Below are 23,193 nucleotides of genomic sequence, written 5' to 3'. Positions count from 1 at the left end.
CTCATGAAGAGTCAATGTGTGGTTTAGGGGTCTTGACTTGGGACTTTCACTCTCCTACCAATTTTTTAGCTTCAAGCGGATTGGGATCGGGCGGACAAATCATTCTCTGTTCGGGTCGGGTTGTAGAGGTTCATAATGGTCCCTGTTTGAGTCTAGATTAGTGAGCAGAGAGTGAAATTTAATCGGGGTAGGTCGGCCCGCGTGCCATAGACTCTAGGGCCTTGCTTGTTTGGGTCCATAAGTTGGAGGGGATTAGGAGTATGGTGGGATTAAGTAAGAAGATTATTGGTGTGATGATATTAGGTTGTAGATGTAGGATAAGAGTATTTGTTTGTATACCATCAAATTAGTAATACTATAAATAATATTTTATTAATATATAAAATTAATATTTTTAATTTTTAATATTATGATTATTATTATTTTTATACTTTTTAAGTCCACTTAATCTAGAGACACTTAAAAAATATATAAATTTTACATAAAAATTATTTAAAAATTCACTGAATATAAAAAAAATCATATATTTATAGTATTTATTAAAAAATTTAAATATTTCTTTCACAAATAAATTATTTGAAAAAAAAATAATATTAAAAATATTTTAATCCATTTTATTTAATATTTTAATTCATTAATCCTATCACTAGATTTCTAATTCCGTATGTTTTCTTTCCATGCTAGTCCAACCAAGAAAGGGGATTACTAAGTCCTTTGAAATGTTAATCCCAACACAACTTTCTACAACCAAACACTCTCTATATGGATCTTCCTCACTATTAATCTAATTCCTCACTTGCCATCTCTACTCTAATCCTCGATTTTCTTTGTGTTTATACATGTGCTTGCTTCAAATTCTGCCTATTGTGTTATCTAGAGCTATATATATCATAATAAAATGCTCCAAAATGTGTTTTTATCCAACATTTTCTATTGCACTTTACTCAAGAATTGTTATTCCACTTTTACACTATGTTTGGGAACCTAAAAGAGAAAAGAAAAGAAATGATTCATTAAGTTTTAAGAGAAAAGAAAAGAAAAGAAATAATTAAGAGAAAAGAAAAGAAAAGAAAAGAAATTATTTTATGTTATATTACCAAAATAACCTTTTTATATTTTCAATCATTTTATTTCTTTTATTTTTATAGGGACAAAATTGGTATTATGAAAATAGTGATTTTTTTCTCTCCCAATCTCTCCACTTTTGGGAAGATTGAAAATGAGACTTATAAGAGAAATGATTTTCTCTCAATTTCATTTTATTTCTCTCCACTTAGACTATCCAAACAAGTAAAAGAAATACATATCTCTCAATTTCTTTTCTTTTCTTTCCAAATCACTCAATCCAAACGTAGCGTTATTGTTTGTTTGTATCTCATACTTGTTCTTTTAAAAGGTTCCAAACAGTAATTTGCAGAATAACCTTAGCTAAGTTTTTAAGCGCCAAACTAAAAACATTCCTTCATAGAGTACCAAGACACCATTTCCCTCCATTGAAAACTAGGGTTCTTACTTTATTTGATCAGCATCTCCTCATTTCATCCATACCCACTCTGTATCAAGTCAATCATCAAATCTACGGAGTTTCGTAAGCCCCAGGTCTACTCGAATTCACAGATATGGCCACCCAGTTAGATCCTCACGGCTCAGAATTTTCAGCAGACGAGGTATTCTCTCTCCAATCTCTATGTATAGATTGCATTGATATAGATTTTATCAATTGATTTACTAATCGTGATTTTTCGACATCTAAGTTGGAGTTTCTAGCTGAAGACGAAATGATCGAAATTGTCCCAAACATGAGAATGGACACTCTCAATTTGATCCGTGTATTTGTCTTAACTTGTACCCTCACTCTCTCTTTATGCACATGTACATCACTCATGTTCATATATAAATTGATAGGGAGATTTTGGCCCTTCTCATCCGCAAATAGAAACTCAAGTACCTTTGTGGCTTGCAGTCGCTTTGAAAAAGAGAGGGAAATGCACAATTCGACCTCTAGAGTGGATGTCAGTTGGTGAGTTTTCCTTGTGCCTAAAATAGTTTTCTTTAGCATTGTTTCTATCTATGATTCCTCATTTCATTTGGGAAACCAAAGACTATGCAATATGTACAACTCATTTTTCTACTTAAATAGAATTTCAATATTTGTATTTTGGGTTGGTGAAATGAATATTGTATTTTAAAAAGCTCTTTCAGTACCCAATGCTTGCTTCTAGTCATATTGTTCTTTAACTTGTAGCTAACAAGTTGCTCAAAATTATTAATGATTGGGGGAGAAAGTTAACCCAATGAGGGATTCAACCTAAGCAGTGTTTTAAAAGGCGCGTCTAAGATGTGACTTTCACAGGTCCGATTGCTCTTTTGCCGTCGGAGAGATTTTAGATCCTTCCCTAAACCGCCCATTCTCCTAGAGTTTTGAAGTGATACTCATTCTCACCGCTAGGGGTGTGCAAAATACCTAGTAAACCGAAGAATTGAACCAACCTGACATCTTTAGGTTGGTTCGGTTTGGTTTTTGAGTACATTGGTTTGATTTTAGGTCTTCAAATCATCAACCTGATAGGAAACCAACTCGAGAACCAAACCCATATATATATATATATATATATTATGTAAAATTCAATTTATATTGACATGTCTTCACTTAATTGGTCCGAAGAGTATGTCCCATCATAATCTATTCCCTACTTTTGTGTGTATCCTTTAGCCTCTAGTCTATTTTCATATTTTTCTATGGTTCCATCCGATTTAAATTTCTTTTTAAGAATCCATTTACATCCAATGGCTTTTCTATCTTGCGGTAAATCTACTAGTTCCCAAACTTTTTTTTTTCTCTATAGATTCTATTTCTTCTTTAATTGCTTCTTTCCATTTTAAAGAATCTATTGAGTTCATAGCATCATTAAAATCTACAGGATCATTAGGATTTTCTTCACTATTGAAAACATAATAATCTTTTAAATAGCTTGGTGGATTTCTTTCTCTTTGTGTTCTAGTTAAAGTATCTTTGTGAGGAGGTTCTTTTATTACTTGTTCAATTGGTTGTATTCTTTCACTTTCCTTGGTAATTTCAAACAATTCAACCATTTTCTCAATTTTATCCAAATCGTCTTCAAAGAAAAAGTATATCTACTTTCAATTACACCCACCGAACCATTATTATGGTGAACAAGAAATCTATAATCTATGGAATTTTCACAATATCCAATGAAAATGCATTTTATTGATTTTGCATCTAACTTTCCTTTGTTAGGTACTAGAATTTTTACATGGGCAGAGCTACCCCAAACTTTTAAGTGGGAAAGCAGTAGTGGAGAGGGTGGCAGTATTGGGGGAAAAAGGTTTGGAAACTATGGTTGTCATCGATTGAGTGCATCGATGGTGGAAGTCATCGGGGGAAATATAGGTTTTTCGAATTGGTGGCCAGTTTTACCTATTTGTCTCCTGGTCGAGGCGAGAGGCAGATGTTGTGGTGCGTCGGAGGTAAACGATAGTTGGTCACGACCTGATTCCCAGCTGGTGGTCGCTGGATTCACTCTGTGCTGATAAAAGGGTACCTGTTTTGGCACAAAGCTACTAGATATAGGTTTTGGGCCTCCCAATCCATCTTTGAGGCATTGAGGTGTACCGAGCGATTGGAAATAGATGCGGAGGATTTGTGGCAGTCGATGAGTCGATGGAGTTGCTAGGGTGTGTTCGGATGAAGGTCTAAGGCATGGTTAGTGGGATGCCGTTGGAGATTTTGATCCAACGGGGTTCATAGCATTACACACTTCCAATCTAGTCGAAAACTGGGCCGATGGTGGTTTATGCTCCCACGTCAGTTGCCATGTAGAATGAGAATCGGCTGTGTATGGAAGGTGCAAATTTAGGGCGACATGAGTGGTGAAGATGGCGAAGGACAAATCATTCTCAGAGATTGGGAGGTCAGAGGAGATCTCGACCTAATCTTCAGTGATTTAGGGAATTTAAGAGTGGTGGTCAACAGAGGATTGGGTTTAAAGGGCAGGGGCTTAGGGTTGCTGGAAGACCACAGACCCAGTAACAGTTGGTCCAAGTAGGCCCAGAGATGAGAGTTCAGGCCCAAACCGAGCCACACAGAGAGGTTGAGGAAGCTGGGCACGTGGGCTTGTTTGAAGGGGGGCCAAAAGGTAATTTAAAAGATTGTATTTTGGGTTAAGGCACTGGGGTTGGGCTGGGTCTTAACTCTATTGGGCCAGACTTGTAACAGTCGGTTAAAATGGATGACCCGCTTGTGAAGCGGGTTTTTGATTTAGTACATCAGAGTGTAGGCTCGATCTTCATAGAGGTGTCTTCACCGGTAGGGAAAGAGAAAAGTTTGTTGACGACGAAGCTGTGACTGATGGAACATCATGCTAGCCCCACTACTGGCTCATCGCGACGCTATTCCAAGCCCAATCTTATAGAGGAATGAGATGGTTCGAGGTCGCCTTTGTACTTAATTAGATGCTGGATCTGATGAGAGAAGCTCGAAGCGAGAAGGAACAGAGGTCGGACCGTACCGTCGACCCTGAATTTGGGATGGATTGTGGTGCAACAAGAGGTCATTGGGCGGATGAGGGTGAATATTTGTCTCTGGTTCTGTATCCGTTGGCGATGGAGGCATGGCAGTTTGATACAGCTGAGTATGGGACTGACAGAGAGACAACGAGGATTGGTTTTGAGGGAGAGGAGCCTTTTGGTCCAAGAGAGGTGTCTGACTGGGTGCTGTCGCAAATTAAAGAGTTAAGTTGTTTGCTTGGGGTATCATTTGTTAGGCACGAGGATAAAACAATGAAGCTATTTTCGGCTATTGAGGCATCATGGAGGGGGAGTGCTCCTTTAGGGAAACAGATACAAGTTATTGGGAAAAAGGGTAATAGTGCAAGGGAATTGGGGAATCTAGAGTGTATTGTTAATTATGATAGGCATTCACAAGAAGGGGGCAGGCCTTAAGGACGAAATGTGCTAGCCAATCTCTGTTGCCATGCATTTAAAAATCTTATGTTGAAATGTGCGTGAACTAAATGATAGGGGAAAGAGGGTGACGCTGAGGGCCGTTTTGAGGAAGGAAAATGCAAATATTGTATGTCTTTAGGAGACCAAAATGGTGCACGTTGATGGAGAGGTGGTTAGGGAGGTGTAGCGGGGTCAGTACGTGGATTGGACATATTTGCTGGCTGTTGGGGTGGCTGGGCGGGTTTTTTTATATTGGGATCGGAGGGTGGTTGAAAAAGAGAAGGAGGAGATGGGTGGTTTTTCGATATCATGTCTTTCTCACTATATTGAGGATGATTTTCGGTGGGTGTTTACAGAAGTTTTATGGGCCGGTGCGGGGGTTAAAGTGGGCTCTCTTTTGAGAAGAGTTATAGAGTATTGTTTTTCGGTGGTTGGGGCCTTAGTGTGTAAGGGGTGACTTCAATGTGGTGCATCGGTCAGAGGAAAAGATGGGATTGGGTTCGTCAGTGGGATTAATGCAGACTTTTTCATTGTTGATTGATGATCTAGAGTTGATTGATTTGCTGATTCAGGGAGGGAGCTTCACTTTGTTTGGAGGTCGGGTGTTTTCTCGCCTTGATCATTTTTTAGTTTCTAGGGATTGAGATGAGCAGTTCTCTCAGGTAGTTCAGCAAAGATTGGAGCGTGCTATTTCAAATCATTGGCCAGTGTTGTTGGATAGTGGTGGGATTCGGAGTGGACCGATGCCATTCTGGTTTGAAAATATATGGTTGCAGTTAGAAGGTTTTGTGGATATAGTTCGATTGTGGTGGGAAGGATACTACTTGGCTTAGAAATTAAAGCTTCTTAAGTCTGATTTGCGGAGGGTGGAACAAAGAGGTTTTTGGTCCGTTGGAAACTTAGAAGACAAATATTCTAGTGGTGTTGCAGGGGTTGGATGAGAAGGAAGTTGAGAGTAGCTTGACCGATGACGATTTGGCGGCCCGAGAAGGGGCAAAGAAGGAGTATGGTCATGTGGCTCACATGGAGGAGGTTAGATATTGATAGAGATCTAAATGTTTGTGGCTAAAGAGGGGGATCAAAATACAAATTTTTTTCATCGTATGACGAACACTCATCATCGGGGGAATCAGATTGGAAAGATGCATGTTAATGGTGTGGTGTTATCGTCGGAGGATGAGGTGGGGGCTGGCATAATGAGTTTCTATCCATACTTATTTCAGGGAGAATGTTAGACTTGGAGGCCGGGGTTGGATGGTGTTCAGTTTAATGCTATTTTAGAAGCGGATAGACAGATATTAGAAAGGCCATTTTCAAAGGAGGAGGTTTTAGGGGCTTTGCAGAAGATGTCTAGGGCCATTTTCAGCTATGTTGGGGAGTGGTGAAGACAAATGTGTTGGCTATGTTTGCTTAGTTTTATCAAACAAGACAGTTGGAGAGGAGTCTTAATGTTACTTTTATAGCTTTAATTCCAAAGAAATGAGGGGCAAAGGATACTAGGGACTTTCGACCCATCAGTTTGTTAGGGAGTGTGTACAAGCTTTTGGCTAAAGTCTTGGCTAATAAATTGCGGGGGGTTTTGGAGGGGGTGGTGTTAGAGTCCTACAATGCCTTTGTGGGTGGTCATCAGATTTTGGATGCTGTGTTGGTAGCAAACGAGTGTGTTGACTTGCAAATTCGGCAGGGGCAAGCAGGCATTATTTGCAAGTTGGATATTGAAAAGGCATATGATCAGGTGAACTGAAGGTTCTTGATGTATATGTTGGAGAGGGTGGGGTTTGGAGAGTTATGGAGGAGATGGATTCAGTTTTGTGTATCTACTGTTAGGATGTATGTCCTAGTGAAAGGGATGCCAGTAGGTTTTTTCCCAACTAATAGACGTTTACGGCTGGGAGATCCTTTGTCTCAGTTATTGTTTATCTTGTTTATGGAGCCTTTGGGGCATTTGTTATCTAGTGCGTTTCAGAGGGGTTTGTTGACAGGTTTCAAGGTGGGCATGGTTCAACATACTAGCTTGGTGGTTTGTTTTATAAGGGTCAGATTGGTTACTTGAGGTGTGTCCTTTTATGCTTTGAGGCGGTTTCGGGGCTTCGGGTGTATTTGGGGAAGTCCGAGATGATTCTGGTTGGTGCGGTGGCATGTATATTGATATTGGTTGCTATTTTGGGGTACAAGGTGGCCGCATTGCCCACAACTTATTTGGGGTTACCATTGGGTGCTTCGTATAAGGCAAAAGGGATGTGAGATGGGGTGGCAGGCAAGGTGCAACGATGTTTGGTTGGCTAGAAACGCCAATATCTTTCGAAAGGGGGGCGAGTGGCACTGATGAAGAGTGTGCTCTCAACCATACCGACTTATTTTATGCTAGTTCATGTCATTTTTGTGTTTGTTGCAAAACAGTTAGAGAAGTTACAGCTGGATTTCTTATGGGGTGGCAAGTCTGAGTCTTTTCATTACTATTTAGTAGCATGGGATTAAATTTGTTCTCCTAAGCTGATGAGGGGTTTGGGGTTTTGAAGTTTGGTTTCCTTCAATCTTGCTCTTTTAGGGAAGTGGTTATGGCGGTTTGGGGTAGAGAGGGAGTGGTTGTGGAGGAAAATGGTGGAGGCTAAATATGGTTTGGGGATAAGGGGATTAGAGTATTGAGGAGGTTAGACAATCGCATAGGCGTAGTTTGTGGAAAAGAATTTGGTTGGGCCTAAAGGAGTTTTGGAAAAGAATTAGTTTTAGGGTAGGGGTGAGGGATAGAGTTCGGTTTGAATGGATAGGTGGTATGGTAAGATGGCTTTGGAGGTGATGTTCTCGTTGATTTTTCATCTTGTGATTGATTGGGAGGCGACGGTGGCTTCTTATGCTCAGGTACAAGGCCAGATGGTGGTGTGGAATGTTAGGTTACATCCTGACGTGCAGGATTGAGCACTACAAAAAAATTGACTTTTTGCGACAGCAAAATGCAGTCTCAAAAGGTCTTTTGCGATGGTAGATGACTTTTAGTGACGGCAAGTGGGGGGTCACAACAAAGGGTGTCACGACCCGCTCCCCGTACCCAAGAGTTAAGCATCGTGATGGCCAATAACTGAGGTTACCTACGGCCAATTCTTAAACAAATCAAATAACGCGAGCGGAAGTAATATTTAAATAAGGGTACCAAAATAATCATTGGAGCTTCTATTTTTATTACAAAATATATTGACCAAAAAGGCCGATATTTACATATAAAATTGAAATAAAAGTGCTGCGTGTGTCTATTCTGCAGCCCCGCATCTAAGAGTTTTCAAAAGCTATTTCTAAATTGCATGTTTCTTGAAAATTGGTAAACAACTATAAGCACATGGCAGAGTGAGAAATATTATACCAAGAGTATAAGGGACACGAAATAACTATGGATAGTTAATTAGGCCAACATATTTAAGATAACTTAGTCAGAACAAATAATCCGTTAAGTAGCAAAACTGAGATTATTTTTATTTAAGTGGCAGAAACTGAAATACAGATATAATGTAAATATATCACCATAACCACGGTACAGAACAGAACAGAACAGAGCAGAGCAGAGGTCATAGAAGTGACAGTCAAAACAGAGGTACGGATTCAAGAGGTGGCTCGTACGGATTCTAGAGGTGGCTCCCATGATAGTGTAGCGCTTAGCTCCGCACAACACTTTGGTCCGCACAGAACAGAGGTACGGATTCAAAAGGTGGCTCATACGGATTCTAGAGGTGGCTCCCACAATAGTGTAACACTTAGCTCCACACAGCATTTTGCTCCGCACAGAATAGAGGTCAATAGATCAGAGGGCCACAAAGTAACCAAACAGAGGCCAATGGTTATTTAAGTCCCCCAAGGCATGGGACTCCCGTGGTGGTACTTACAAAACATAATTTTATATAAGGTCATAGTCAAATATTCTTTAAAAGTAAAACAAACATATCCATGGGTTTCTTTTTAAGCAAATAAGGTTCAGAAATAAAACCACGTAACTAAAATCTTTATAAAACATAACTTTTATTAAAAACATAACTTGTATAAAACAGATTTTGGTAAGTCAAAACATACGTAAAATACATTTTGGTGACTCAGGGTATAATATAACTCACCTTAACTTTAATACCTTACTCTTTCTTTCCACTATCAAAGACCTTTTTAATTTCCACTATTCTTTCTTTTCTCTCATCTCTTTCTTTCTTTCGTTCCTTCTTTCTTTTCCTTCTCTCTTTCTTTCTTCTTTCTTTTCTTTCCTTTCTTCTTTCTTTTTTTTTTTCTTCACGCAGGTTGATCAACTCCTCCCTTAAATAGGGAGGAGGACGCCACAGGCGCTCAACACGTGGCAGCGCGTCGCTTTCGCTCAGATTTAATTCATAATTATATAGATTCATTCTTATCCTTAATAGATATTTAAGATAATTATCTTTTGACCCAATATTTTAATATAATTGTGTAAATTAATTCATTCTTAATTAAATTACACATTATCATATACCAATATAAAATTAATTATTTATTTTAGTACCACACCCATTATTATTATTATTATTTTGACCCCTAAACTTTTAATAATTATATTATTTTACAAAATCACGCATAATAATATATAATAAATTATATATTTTCCGAACTGAGATTAAATAATATTAGTATAAATTCTACAGAATAATTAAAAATCTGGGTTGTTACAAAGGGGGTCGCAAAAAGGTTACGACGGCAAGTTGCCTTTTTTGCGACGGAATTTTTCCATCGCCATTAATATGGAAAAATTTGAGATTTTTTGAGACGACACTATTTTCCCGTCGCTAAAGGTGTTATTTGCGACAGCAAAAAAACCATCTCTAAAGAATTTTTTGCAACAGGGTACCTGCCGTCGCTAAAACAATATTTGAGACAGCACGATGCCCGTCGCTAAAAGAGTATTTATGACGGCTAAGTGTACCGTTGCAAAAGGCTTTACCTCAATTCTGCCAATATTATTTGCGACGGCAATGTGGTGCTGTCTCAAAAAAAAAAAAAAAAAATCCAATAAAATTATTAAAAAGATGAAAATTACCTGTATTAAATGAAAAATAATTGAAAAAGAAACCAATAATTACATAATAATATAAAAATTTCAGTATAAAAATAACAATTCATCCATAATAAAAATTTTCTTGCATTCATTTATTACAACACATTAGCAAAATTATCCCACTACACAATATTGCATAATACATACATAATGTTTAAATACATAATGTTGTTCACAATTCAAAATAATGTAAATCAAAAAACAAAAGTTTCCCTCATGATTCTTCCGTGGGTAACAAAAATAAAAGTAAATCACAATCTTCAAACGCCTGTATTCCACAAAAGCAAACTGCTACTCGGGAAATATCTGAAAACAAAAAATAAAAATAATTAACGACAATATAATTATATGTTAATATTTTAATTACAAAAAAACATAAAAAATTAATTACTATATAATTACAAAGATAATTAAGTAAATAATTTTGGCTAGACGGAAATCCGGCTCTAACTCGCAAATCGAGAACCCAATTGGAGTCCTGTCTTCTCCCACAAGTCTCTCATGCCTAGGCGTCCGTGTGTGCCAAGTTTCGTGCTAAACCGACGTCGTTTGGTGATTTTGGGGCGTCAACACCTCCAATTCAAATTTCTTAATAAACTAGTTTGCCTAGACCGAAAATCAGGCTCTAACTCCCAAACCGGAAACTCGATTGGAGTCCCGTCTTCTCCCACAAGTCTCTCGTGCCTAGACGGTCGTGTGTGCCAAGTTTCGTACAAAACGGACGCCGTTTGGTGATTTTGGGACGTCAACACCTCCAATTCAAGTTTCTTAAGAAACTAGTTTGCCTAGATTGAAATCCAGCTCTAACTCCCAAACCGGGAACCCGATTGGAGTCCCGTCTTCTCTTACAAGTATCTCATGCCTAGACGGTCGGGTGTGCCAAGTTCTGTACTAAATCAACACCGTTTGGTGATTTTGGGACGTCAACACCTCCAATTCAAGTCTCTTAAGGAACTAGTATGCCTATATCGAAATCTAGCTCTAACTCCCAAACCGGGAACCCGATTGAAGTCCCGTCTTCTCCCATAAGTCTCTCATGCCTAGGCGGTCGTGTGTGCCAAGTTTCATGCTAAATGGACGCCATTTGGTGATTTTGGGATGTCAACACCTCCAATTCAAATTTCTTAATAAACTAGTTTGCCTAGACTGAAATCCGGCGCTAATTCCCAAACCGGGAACTCGATTGGAGTCCCGTCTTCTCCCACAAGTCTCTCAAGCCTAGACGGTTGTGTGTGCCCAGTTTCGTACAAAACCGACGCCGTTTGGTGATTTTGGGACGTCAACACCTCCAATTCAAGTTTCTTAAGGAACTAGTTTGCCTAGAGTGAAATCCTGCTCTAACTCCCAAACCGGGAACCCGATTGGAGTCCCGTCTTCTCCCACAAGTCTCTCATGCCTAGACGGTCGTGTGTGGCAAGTTTTGTACTAAACCGACACCGTTTGGTGATTTTGGGACGTCAACACCTCCAATTCAAGTTTTTAAGGAACTAGTTTGCCTATATTGAAATCTAGCTCTAACTCCCAAACTGGGAACCCGATTGGAGTCCCGTCTTCTCCCACAAGTCTCTCATGCCTAGACGGTCGTGTGTGCCAAGTTTTGTGCTAAACGGACGCCGTTTGGTGATTTTGGGGCATCAACACTTCCAATTCAAATTTCTTAATAAACTAGTTTGCCTAGACTGAAATCCGGCGCTAATTCCCAAACTGGAAACTCGATTGGAGTCCCGTCTTCTCCCACAAGTCTCTCATGCCTAGACAGTCGTGTGTGCCAAGTTTCGTACAAAACCGACATCGTTTGGTGATTTTGGGGCGTCAACACCTCCGATTCAAGTTTCTTAAGGAACTAGTTTGTCTAGAGTGAAATCCAGCTCTAACTCCCAAACCGAGAACCCGATTGGAGTCCCGTCTTCTCCCACAAGTCTCTCATGCCTAGACGGTCGTGTGTGGCAAGTTCTATACTAAACCGACACCGTTTGGTGATTTTGGGACGTTAACACCTCCAATTCAAGTTTCTTAAGGAACTAGTTTGCCTATAGTGAAATCCGGCTCTAACTCCCAAACCAGGAACCTGATTGGAGTCCCATCTTCTCTCACAAGTCTCTCGTGCCTAGGTGGTCGTGTGTGCCAAGTTTCATGCTAAACCGATGCCGTTTGGTGATTTTGGGGCGTCAACACCTCCAATTCAAGTTTCTTAAGGAACTAGTTTGCCTATATTGAAATCTAGCTCTAACTCCCAAACCGAGAACCCGATTGGAGTCCCGTCTTCTCCCACAAGTCTCTCGTGCCTAGACAGTAATGGGTGCCCAGTTTTGTGCAAAATCGACGCCGTTTGGTGATTTTGGGGTGTCAACACCTCCAATTCAAGTTTATTGATAAACTAGTTTGCCTATAGTGAAATCCAGCTCTAACTCCCAAATTGGGAACTCGATTGGAGTCTCGTCTTCTCTCACAAGTCTCTTGTGCCTAGGCGGTCATGTGTGCCAAGTTTCGTGCTAAACCGACGCCGTTTGGTGATTTTGGGGCGTCAACACCTCCAATTCAAGTTTCTTAAGGAACTAGTTTGCTTAGACCGAAATTCGGCTCTAACTCCTAAACCAGGAACCCGATTGGAGTCCCGTCTTCTCTCCCAAGTCTCTCGTGCCTAGACGGTCGTGTGTGCCAAGTTTTGTAATAAACGGACGCCGTTTGGTGATTTTGGCCCGTCAGCACCTCCAATTTAAATTTCTTAATAAACTAGTTTGCCTGGACCGAAATCCGGCGCTAACTGCCAAACTGGGAACTCGATTGGAGTCTCGTCTTCTCCCACAAGTCTCTCGTGCCTAGACAGTCGTGTGTGCCAAGTTTCATACAAAACTGACACCGTTTGGTGATTTTGGGGCGTCAACACCTCCAATTCAAGTTTCTTAAGGAACTAGTTTACCTAGAGTGAAATCCAGCTCTAACTCCCAAACAGGGAACCCGATTGGAGTCCCGTCTTCTCCCACAAGTCTCTCATGCCTAGACGGTCATGTGTGGCAAGTTCTGTACTAAACCGACACCGTTTGGTGATTTTGGGACATCAACACCTCCAATTCAAGTTTCTTGAGGAACTAGTTTGCCTATAGTGAAATCCGGCTCTAACTCCTAAATAGGGAACCTGATTGGAGTCCCATCTTCTCCCACAAGTCTCTCGTGCCTAGGCGGTCGTGTGTGCCAAGTTTCATGGTAAACCGACGCCATTTGGTGACTTTGGGGCGTCAACACCTCCAATTTAAGTTTCTTAAGGAACTAGCTTGCCTATATCGAAATCTAGCTCTAACTCCCACACTGGGAACCCGATTGGAGTCCCTTCTTCTCCCACAAGTCTCTCGTGCCTAGACGGTCATGTGTGCCCAGTTTCGCGTAAAACCAACGCCGTTTGGTGATTTTGGGGCGTCAACACCTCCAATTCAAGTTTCTTGATAAACTAGTTTGCCTATAGTGAAATCCGACTCTAACTCCCAAATTAGGAACTCGATTGGAGTCCTGTCTTCTCCCACAAGTCTCTTGTGCCTAGGCAGTCGTGTGTGCCAAGTTTTGTGCTAAACCAATGTCATTTGGTGATTTTGGGGCGTCAACACCTCCAATTCAAGTTTCTTAAGGAACTAGTTTGCCTAGACCGAAATTCAGCTCTAACTCCTAAACTAGGAACCCGATTGGAGTCCCGTATTCTCCCCCAAGTCTCTCGTGCCTAGGTGGTCATGTGTGTCAAGTTTTGTAATAAACAGACGCTGTTTGGTGATTTTGGGGCGTCAACACCTCCAATTCAAATTTCTTAATAAACTTGTTTGCCTTGACCGAAATTTGGCGCTAACTCCAAAATCCAAAACTCGATTGGAGTCCCGTCTTCTCCCACAAGTCTCTCGTGCCTAGACGGTCGTGTATACCAAGTTTCGTACAAAACTGACACCGTTTGGTGATTTTGGGGCGTCAACACCTCCAATTCAAGTTTGTTAAGGAACTAGTTTACCTAGAGTGAAATCCAGCTCTAACTCCCAAACAGGAAACCCGATTGGAGTCCCGTCTTCTCCCACAAGTCTCTCATGCCTAGACGGTCATGTGTGGCAAGTTCTGTACTAAACCGACACCGTTTGGTGATTTTGGGACTTCAACACCTCCAATTCAAGTTTCTTGAGGAACTAGTTTGCCTATAGTGAAATCTGGCTCTAACTCCTAAATGGGGAACCTGATTGGAGTCCCATCTTCTCCCACAAGTCTCTCGTGCCTAGGCGGTCGTGTGTGCCAAGTTTCATGGTAAACCGACGCCATTTGGTGATTTTGGGGCGTCAACACCTCCAATTCAAGTTTCTTAAGGAACTAGCTTGCCTATATCGAAATCTAGCTCTAACTCCCACACCGGGAACCCGATTGGAGTCCCTTCTTCTCCCACAAGTCTCTCGTGCCTAGACGGTCATGTGTGCCCAGTTTCGCGTAAAACCAACGCCGTTTGGTGATTTTGGGGCGTCAACACCTCCAATTCAAGTTTCTTGATAAACTAGTTTGCCTATAGTGAAATCCGGCTCTAACTCCCAAATTAGGAACTCGATTGGAGTCCTGTCTTCTCCCACAAGTCTCTTGTGCCTAGGCAGTCGTGTGTGCCAAGTTTCGTGCTAAACCAATGTCATTTGGTGATTTTGGGGCGTCAACACCTCCAATTCAAGTTTCTTAAGGAACTAGTTTGCCTAGACCGAAATTCAGCTCTAACTCCTAAACTAGGAACCCGATTGGAGTCCCGTCTTCTCCCCCAAGTCTCTCGTGCCTAGGTGGTCGTGTGTGTCAAGTTTTGTAATAAACAGACGCTGTTTGGTGATTTTGGGGCGTCAACACCTCCAATTCAAATTTCTTAATAAACTTGTTTGCCTTGACCGAAATTTGGCGCTAACTCCAAAATCGAGAACTCGATTGGAGTCCCGTCTTCTCCCACAAGTCTCTCGTGCCTAGACGGTCGTGTGTGCCAAGTTTCGTACAAAACTGTCACCGTTTGGTGATTTTGGGGCGTCAACACCTCCAATTCAAGTTTCTTAAGGAACTAGTTTGCCTAGAGTGAAATTCAGCTCTAACTCCTAAACCGGGAACCCTATTGGAGTCCCGTCTTCTCCCACAAGTCTCTCATGCCTAGACGGTCGTGTGTGGCAAGTTCTGCACTAAACCGACACCGTTTGGTGATTTTGAGACGTCAACACCTCCAATTCAAGTTTCTTAAGGAACTAGTTTGCCTATAGTGAAATCCGGCTCTAACTCCCAAACCGGGAACCTGATTGGAGTCCCATCTTCTCCCACAAGTCTCTTGTGCCTAGGCAGTCGTGTATGCCAAGTTTCATGCTAAACGAACGTCGTTTGGTGATTTGGGGCGTCAACACCTCCAATTCAAGTTTCTTAAGGAGCTAGTTTGCCTATATTGAAATCTAGCTCTAACTCCCAAACTGGGAACCCGATTGGAGTCCCGTCTTCTCCCACAAGTACCTCGTGCCTAGACGGTCATGTAATATACCTTGGCTTCTCATCCTTCCCCTCAAGGCATAGCCAAAGCTGCAAATAAGAAGCAGTCCAGTACAGATGGCAGCTGCTGTAATTGCAATGACACTTCTGTTTTTATGTGTCAACTTACCATTACCAACTGCACATCAAATTATTCTCAATTAATATTAATCAATCATAGATGTATGAACATAAATTGGGCAAGATATCATACATACCTTGATCAGAGTCATGAATGCGGACATAAAGATCTTTGCCATTGATGTCATTACCCTTTAGGTCTACGAGATCCCCAAACCAATGCATACAACTCACTGCTTCACTGCTCACATTAGTGTAAGCATAAGCTACGCAAGTGCAGTTCTTAATACGTTCTAATTCACATTGACTAGCAATAGTCATATTTCCCACAGAGATTGTTGGAATTAGGTATGTATTAAAAAAAAAATACATACCTAATTCCAACTATCTCTTTTAAAAAAAATACAAACAATTTTAGCAAACTAGTCCTAATTGACAATTTTTTCGGTAAGCTATTTGTGACAAATAGCTCTTTAAGAAATTAGCAATGATAGAGGAAATATCACAGAGGCATTAACAATACCATTTTTAAAAGAAGTAGCATGAGCCAATAGAGGAAATAGATCAAAAATGGTTGTCAATTCCCTTTGGAAGTTCCCTTTTGTTACAAGTCCAGTCGTAAATTTCTCAAATGGCACCAAATAACCCACAAGGAACATATATTATCTACTATAGGAACCTAATCAAAGTACAATAAAGCGTGAAGTCATGGACACTGTCAGTGTTCCCAACATTCTAAATCTACAATTGTTCTCATTAAAAAGGGGATGCTGCACGGCAAATGCAGAGGACACCATTCCATATTTCAATAGAAATTGACAATGTAGTAGCTTCACTCCTAGATGAGAGAAGCACATCAAAGCTATAGGAGGCGATTCGAGTAAAAATGTACAGGTCATAATTCACAAGCACATGTGCAATACATCATCATTGATAAATGATTCAACATAGAATGATAGTAAGCTTTGAAGTACTTTTCATTCTCAAACAAGCTTTACATGGTCTTCACAAACACACACACAAACGTAAAGGACACTATAAGCACTTATGGTGCATCTATGATCTATCATCATCAACCTAACACCATTATCATCCTTCTCTAAGAAAGCATATGAAATAGACTACACAGAAAAGTAACATATATCAATGAACAAACAGAACAAAAACCAAGATATATATATATATATATATATAGATTCAGAGAGATTCAAATAGATATCAATGAACAAACAGATAAAAAACCAAGGTCTGATGCAACTATCAAACAGAAAACACAACATATATGTAGAGAAAGACAGAGATGGAGATGACGGGAAGGGCATATCTGAGAGAAGGGGGTGGTGCGAAACCCTAACCCTAGGTAGATCGCGGCAGCGCGCGCACACACATACAGCTCTGCAATTGCAACAATGGCGATGACCACCATTCCTCTCTATCTTGCCTCTCCAATTCCAAAAAAAAAAAAAAAAACAACTTCTCAAAGCTACACACCTTTTCTTCACTTTCTTTTTGCACCTCCATCTCTAAACGCTCGCCTCCCATCTCTTCTCTTCCTCACTTGCCGGCAGTAGTCGTGGCTACAACCATTAGTATAATCGTGGAAAATGAGTGGCAAATGACCATGGCTTTGATCTCCACAGATTGGAGCCTGGATACCCTCTTAGTCAGATCTTCTCTAATTCGGCGGAGCCGTAAGAATTAGGGATTTTTGGTTTTTCAGATTGGGGATTTTGGTTCAAGAGATGGGGAAGGGTGGAAAATCAAGCGGGAATATTTTTTTGTTTTTTGGTAATATTTAAATAACAAAATGGCTCTTTTTTTAAAAAAAAATTATTTTGTTAAAATAAATTTTTTTTATGGTTAATGAATTTTTTTTTTGATTCTTTATTTTTTTTTAGTTATTAAGGTTAAAAATTTATTTGTTTCATTTTTATTTTAATGAATAAAAAATTACTTTGGTAGAAGTAGGGGTAATATTTTAATGAAAAATATTTTCCATAAATTTTATAAATTGATTTTTGTTTATTTTTAGAAAAACATAAATTACAAACGCATTTGGTTTGAATAAAATGTTTAAAAAAATTTAAAAACATAAACTAAAAAACATGTTTGTCTCGGCCTAAAATATTTATATATATATTTTTTATTATTTATGACGATGGGATCATACACATTATAATTGAAAAAAAATAATTAGAAAAAAAAATAATTGAAAAAAATATTTGAAAAATAAATATTTGAAAAGAGATGAGAGAGATAGAGAAGAGAGATGAGTGAAAGAGAGAGAGAAGAGAGATGAGCGAGAGACACAAAGAGAAAGAGAGACCCATTTCATTTTTTGACTTTTTCCTCTTTCAACAACAATGGGCTCAGAGAAAGAGATGAGTGTGATTGAGAGAAATGAACAATTGAGATAGAAAAGAGATGAGTGTGAGAGAGAAAGAGAGAGAGAGAGAGAGAGAGAGACAGAGAGATGCAGAGACAGAGAGAGAAAAAGAAAAAAAGAGAGAGATAAACAAGATGAGTGAGAGAGAGAGAGACAATAAAAAGAGATAAACAAGAGATATAGAGAGAGTGAGAGGGAGAAGAAAGATAAGCAAGAGAGATAAAGAGAGATAGAGAGAGCCAGAGAGAAGAGTGATGAGTGATGAGTGACAGAGAGAGAGGAAAAAAAAGAGAAACAAGATGAGCGAGAGATAAACAGAGAGAGAGAGAGAAGAAAGATGAACAAGAGAGATAAAAAGCGGAGAGAGATGAGAGAACCAGAGATAAGAGTGATGAGTGAGAGAGAAGGAAAAAAAATAGGGGAAATATAGAGGGAAAAAGATAGAGAGAGAGAGAGAAGAGAGATGAGCGAGAGAGACATAAAGAGAAAAGAGATGAGAGATAGAGAGATGATAGATAGGCGAGAGAGATAGAGAGAAGAGAGATGAGCAAAAAAGACAAAGAGAGAAAAGAGATGAGAGAAGAGATAGATGAGTGAGAGACACAGAGAGAGAGAGACAGATAGACAGACAGATAGACAGAGAAGAGAAAAGAGTGATGAGTGAGAGAGAGGAAATGAAAAAAAAATGGATGAAAAGAGATAGACATAGAGATGGAAAGAGAAAGAAAGAGCGAAAAGAGATAAATGAGAGAGAGATAGAGAGAGATGAACGAGAGAGATAAAGAGAAGAGAGATAGAGAGAGAAGAGAGCGATAGAGAGAAGAGAGATGAGAGATGGGTGAGAGAGATAGAGAGAGAGAGAGAGACAGATAGACAGACAAAGAAAAGTGATGAGTGAGAGCGAGAAAGAGAAAGAGAAGAGAGACAGACACATAGAGAGAGAGAGAGAGAAAAACAAATAGACATAGAAGAGTGATAAGTGAAACAAAAAAAGAGAAGAGAGACAGAAACAGAGACAGAGAGATAGGAAGATGAAAAAATAAGTGAAAAGAGAAATGTTCAAAAGAGTAAGATGATGTCGTTTTTTTTAATTTTTTTTTTTTTGTAACAGAAAAATGCCGTTGCATTTATTTAAACCATTTTGTGACTATATATATAAAGCCCTCTCAAATCCACAATATATATATGTATATATATATATATATTTTACTTTTTTTCTTTTTGCAACGGTACCTATTACAGTCGCAAAAAACTCCTTTTTTTTTGCGATTGCAAGTGGTGTCGTCGCAAAAACTTTATTTTTTTTGCGACAGCAATCTCTGCCGTCGCAAATACTCTCCTTTTTCGCGACAGCATTTTATGTCGTCGCAAATACTCTATTTTTTTGCGATGACAAGTTGTGCCGTCTCAAAAAGTCGCATTTTTGCGACGGCAAGACGTGCCGTCTCAAAAAGTCACATTTTTTGCGACGGCAAGTTGTGCTGTGGCAAAAATTTCCGTCTTGTAAACCCCATTTTCTTGTAGTGGAGAGGTGGGCCAGTTATTGGATTTGTTGGGCTTTTTGTACGAACTTCGGTTTGGGGAGCTTGGGAAGGATTCTTTGAGGTGGGATGGTTCGAAGTCCAAAGGGATATTTTCTATGTCTTCTTTTTACCATATGCTTACGGGAAGGGATGGGATGTTGTTCCTATTGAAAATTGTTTAAGTGGTGGGTTGTGCATCCAAAGTTGCTTTCTTTGTGTGGACAGTAGCATTAGGGCGTATTTTGACGATTGATAATTTGGTTCGTCGTTGGCATATTTTAGCAAACTGGTGTTGCATGTGTTGTGGGGATGCGGAGACGGTGGACCACTTGCTTATTGGTTGTCCGGTTGCTTAATGTCTTTGGATGTTTATTGTTGCTATATTTGGTTTGGCTTGGGTTCAACCAGGGATAATGAGGACGGTTTTACAAAGTTAGGCTAGTGAATGGGTTGGGAAGAGACGTCAGAAAGCATGGAAGTTGGCTAGCCATTGTCTAATGTGGCTAGTTTGGTTGGAGCGTAACAGGCGAGTTTTTTTTTGGGAGATGCGTTCGGTGGCATGGTTGGAGAGGAGTTTGTTCATTGTGCTACATAGTTGGATATCGTTTACAGTGGACCTTGATGTTTTGACCTTTGTTGATTTTGTAGAGGATTTGATTTAGTAGTTATTTTGTTTGTTTTGTCTTGCTGTTTAGTGCTATTTTGGTTTATGTTTGCTGATAGCTGTTACGTTTGTTTTTGTATTCTTTGTATCATCTTGATACATTTTCAATAAAGTCTGTTTATTTATCAAAGCATGCAAATGATAAAGTCTATCAATTTTTCTTCCCCATACAAGAATACAACCATGTTTCCCAGTGGAAACCTTTGATGATCGAAAACGAACTTTAAAACCCTTTTCATCTAGATGTGACACAGACAGAAGATTATGCCTCATATTAGGTGCATAAAGCACATCAGTCGAGAAGGTTGGTTTGTCTAGACAGTGGCACCCTCACTGTGCCAACTCCTAGCACATCGCAATAAGTATTATTTCCCATGTACAATTTGTGATCGCTGACTTTCACCTTCATCTTCACAAAATTATCTCTAGTCTTAGCCACATGTCGAGAAGATGCTGAATCAACCAACCAAGCAAGAGAGTCACAGTCCAAAAGAAGTGAAGTGTGATCAAAGAATTCAAGAATGGAGTTTTGACTCATGAGTGCAATTTGGAGAAGCGTTTATTTACCATGTGTTTTATTTATTTATTTTTCTTTTTTGTCTCATTTATTGACAAGTCTCTTTTTATTTTTGCTTTGTTCGATTTTTTCTCATTTGATTTTTTTTCCCTTACACTTCTTTTATTTAGTAAAAAAAGGAGTAATAGTGATGAGTGACGAAACCTTTGTTTTGTTATTTTTTTTCCCATATCAAAAGTCTTTGAATTAGATTTTCAAAAGAAAATAAAATAAAAGGGAAAGTAGTAGTTATATGTATGTCATTATTATGTGTATAGTGAATGGAGTGAATAAAAATTCCTGGAAGTCTATAATGAATTGCTTATTTTGAAGAAAATGAATGAAGATTATAGTTCTAACAGTAAAAAAATAAGCAATTCAATGCATTGTTGAGTCTTCCACATAGTGGCCCCAAGTTCCAATCATGCTTGCAATTTGTAAGTCAATCCAATTAGAAAAACTCAAAACATTTTCATTGGAAAAAACCCTTAGAACACTTGAATGCGCTAGGTTGATTTGTGTTGAGGAATTTACATTTGACTAGAGTGATCAAAATATATCAAGCAAACGTTTAGATTTTTAATCATTGTGGCTTTGTGAAAACAAGATGAAGAGAAATGGTATGCAAGAAGATCAAAGATTATGATTCGAAAAGGTTGTTGGAGCACTAGAAGAGGCTCGCTGACATCAAATTGGGCATTAAATAAGCACAAGTTCATGTCATTTCTTAGATTTGCAAATGTAACTATGCACGAGTTCCATGTCTTCACAAATTAACTTCATAACTCCTCAATGATGAGCTTTCGGAATGGGTTGTGATTCTTGGCAATTGTTTCCTTATAACAGGTGTATTGTATTGACAATGTTTATGATTTGTTTAAAATGAGTTTGCCACATCTTTTTTTTTTTTTTTTTTAATTGGTATTCTAAATGGCTACATGGGTTTTGATAATCTTGTTTGTGTTTGTTAATGTATTTTGTGTTATCCTATATTTAGTGTCCATCAATTAAGTGTGGTTGTGTTTTGATGTTGGTTAATCTCTTCGAAAATTGATTGAGATTGCATTAGGCTAAGACAAGAATGCCAATACTATAAACCATAATATATATATATTTTTTTTTATGTCAATTGATTGTACAACTGATTATGCATACAAACAAGTTTTGATTGAAATTGACTTGAGTGATGCTATACACATCAATTACTATACCAATTAATATACTAACATATATTATAACATTACAATTTTAAAACTATGAACCTTATCTATTGTGCAAATTACAAAAATTTAAAGTCAATAAAATTATATCACATCATATGTTAATACATTAATTGATATATCAATTAGTACATATAACTTTATTCAATCGATTATGCATACAAACCACAATCCAAATTTACAAGCCAATCAATTTCGTGCGTGCCATTCATAAAATCAAGTCCAACTAAGTGTCTTTTATAATTGAATAAAATGAAATCTTTTTAATAGCATTTCTTAAAAACAACCATTGTATTATTTTGTGGAAAACAACAATTAATTTTCCCTTCAGAATTTTATTTTCATCCAATTATATGAAAAACTCAATTAACAAGTATAAAAATTCAATTCATTCAACATAAACTCCAATAAAGATTAAATCATTATATCCACATCCCACGTAGATAAATTTCTCCACATCCAAAAACTAGGAGAGGTTATACACAAATTTATTTAATGTCTTTTTAAGAAAAAGGAAATAAACAACAATTTCCGTAATAGTATTTACACAAAGCACAAAAAAAAATAAAATAATGCAGCTTTCAAATAACGACAATGTCAACTCATGGATCTAGCCTCAGCGCTTGTGCGGCTTCTTCAAAATGCTTTTGCATCTATCTCCCAGTTCGACTTGTGTATATCTTGATGCTTGCACCAAATCTTTCTTTAACTTTCTATAGCTGTGCGTCATTTGTTGAATATTGGCTACATATTATGGCCATGTGATGGAAAGTGGCAGCCAGCTACATGGTGGGGAAGCCATGAGGCCATGTGAGTTGGCCATGAGGCCATGAGAAGCCATATGAAGCATCAATCTGGAAAGCCACCGAAAGAACAACAATGGGCTGGCAACCAGCTCATTTCAAAGACTTTCTCTTGCATTTGTGATCTCTATATATAGAGAAGCTAAGGAGAGTTGAGATGTACAGCTGAGATAACAGAGAGGTGTGAGCTTAGAGAGCAAAGAGAGAGAGAGAATTACAGAGAGTGTTGTAATTCTTACCATTTTGTTCAATATAGTGAATCCGCTGCCCGTGGACGTAGGCGACTTGCCGAACCACGTTAAATCTTGTGTGTTATTGCTTGTTTGAGTTCCCTGGTGTGCCCCCGATCCGCAACAATTGGTATCAGAGCTCGGGTTGCGAAAAATTGAATTTTTCCCGAAAGTGCCCAGATTTCGAAGTGCTCAAAATCCACTTTTGAC

The 23,193-nt window shown here is 38.9% G+C and overlaps 1 long non-coding RNA gene across 2 annotated transcripts; it reads left to right on the top strand.

Annotated features, from left to right (window-relative positions):
- Positions 1-1,527: 1,527 nt before the first annotated feature.
- Positions 1,528-21,403, top strand: LOC114261016 (uncharacterized). Of its 2 annotated transcripts, XR_014337018.1 has the most exons (4): positions 1,528-1,667; positions 1,755-1,829; positions 1,906-2,020; positions 20,604-21,403. It is a non-coding gene; the product is annotated as an uncharacterized LOC114261016 (long non-coding RNA). The 2 variants fall into 2 exon arrangements; XR_014337017.1 differs by lacking the exon at positions 20,604-21,403 and having other exon boundaries at positions 1,906-2,234.
- Positions 21,404-23,193: the final 1,790 nt, after the last annotated feature.

Source organism: Camellia sinensis, chromosome 8, assembly GCF_055761805.1.
Source record: "Camellia sinensis isolate YWXY chromosome 8, ASM5576180v1, whole genome shotgun sequence".
In the NCBI taxonomy this organism is placed as follows: Eukaryota; Viridiplantae; Streptophyta; class Magnoliopsida; order Ericales; family Theaceae; genus Camellia; species Camellia sinensis.
The sequence above is the reverse complement of the archived record's forward strand: the minus strand, read 5'-3'. Positions and strand labels throughout refer to the sequence as shown.